Consider the following 1,658-nt stretch of genomic DNA (forward strand, 5'->3'; position numbering starts at 1 on the left):
AAGTTCTTTACTTGGGAATGTTCTAGGCGAATTAAAGAGTAGAAATTTTTAGTTCAAAAAGGAAATAAGAAAATGAAGTGTAAAGTGCAGTTCTGTTGTTTATTTTTCTGTTTTAAAATCATATTTTAGATAGTTTGAGAATTCAGACATTGTCCTTACCATTCATCTCTCAGACCCTCCCCCCCTTCTCTACCACTGCAGCCACCAGTACTCCCTCTATTTTTACTGTATGTTGTAGTTGAATATTCATGCACTTGATACAAAACATCTTAATCATCTTCAGGCCCTGTTCTCCATCAGCACCTTTCATAACCTGCTCCCACAAGTTTTTTATGCATCCTGTCATATGTATTAATGCCCATGAAGTCAAATGTGTATAGCCAGATGTCACTCGGTACATGGTCATCCACTGGAGTCCATCGAGCCTATCTAGGAGCTGAGCTTTGTACCCACCTCTTCCTTCCACGTAATGGTTTTATCTGGTTTCCGCTTGCTCAGGTCTTGTGCATGCCCTCACAACTACTGTTTGTTCTTGCATACCACTGCCCTATTGTGTTCCATCCACCACATCTGCCTTGCGCAACCTCTCTGCCACCTATTTCAAAATGCTCCCTGAAATGTTGAGCAAAAGGTGTGATGGAGATGTCATGTTTAGGCCTAGCACTCTGCAGTCTCTTCCTCTCTACACACTGACCACTAGCCAGCCACTGTGTCACCTTCCATGTGCCGCGCAAGGAAGTGTCTCTGATGATCGTTGAGAGATTATTTGATTTTGGGTATAGTGATATGAGCTGGGTTTCATATAATGTCCTTTTAACAGAATCACAGTACCAGCTTTTTTTCCTCTACGGCCTTAGACCTGCCTGGTCTCAGATTCTTGTGCCTGAAAACGGTGACATATGAGGGTTCAATCATTTGAAGAAGGTCTTCAATCCAACCAGAAAGCGGTTGGATACTTCTATAACATTTCTGCCACCTGTGTACCAGTGGGCATATCTTCCCATGAGAGTCATTGTTAAAGATCCCAGGGACCACATCCAGACAGGACTGATTAATGATTTCCGCCTCCAATGGCATGCATAGATCGTACTAGCACTATGGAAAGTCACCACGCTACTGGAAGAGCAAAGGTTTCCTGAATGCTAGCCAGGTGAGATGTAGTTGAAAGCTGGTATCAGTTTGATTTTATCATGTACTGTGCTTCGTGTGTAGGTAGTGTCATCAGCACCAAGTTCTTACTTCAAGTTCTGGAGGATAACCAAGAGCAAACGCAAAGGCCAGAATCACTTGCTGGTCTGTGCACCGTCCCTCCCCCCTCCAGCGTTAACAAGTGTAAGATAGGGAGCCGACTTCTCACAGAGTAGATGTTATTTCCCGGCCTATAATGTCTGATAGGGAAATTGTCTCCCTCCACATTGTGAGGTGCCTCCATTTAATATCATTTTTTAATGTGTATGTGCATTTTCAGGAAGCTTCTACAATTGTAGGTTTTCATGACTTTTTCAAACTCCCTTTTTTTTTTTTCAGGATCCCACTCGATACCCTTTCCTCTACACTGCCCTCACAAGCTGCACCTCGCTTAAGCTTTCCTTTTCCATTATTTCCCTTTCCCCCGTTTACTTCAGTATATTCCCTCTCCCCTCCCATACCCCCTTCCT

General features: G+C 43.4%; 1 long non-coding RNA gene across 1 annotated transcript in view; it reads right to left on the reverse strand.

The window, feature by feature from the left end:
* The window catches only part of LOC115068187, a 1,664-nt gene extending 515 nt beyond the window's left edge, over window positions 1-1,149 (reverse strand). Inside the window, exon 1 of the long non-coding RNA XR_003847567.1 lies at window positions 717-1,149. This is a non-coding gene — a long non-coding RNA (uncharacterized LOC115068187). The remainder of the gene's footprint in view (window positions 1-716) is intronic.
* Between the last annotated feature and the right edge of the window lie 509 nt (window positions 1,150-1,658).

The sequence above is a fragment of the Nannospalax galili genome, unplaced genomic scaffold (assembly GCF_000622305.1).
Source record: "Nannospalax galili isolate Female #2095 unplaced genomic scaffold, S.galili_v1.0 scaffold1588, whole genome shotgun sequence".
Taxonomy (NCBI): domain Eukaryota; kingdom Metazoa; phylum Chordata; class Mammalia; order Rodentia; family Spalacidae; genus Nannospalax; species Nannospalax galili.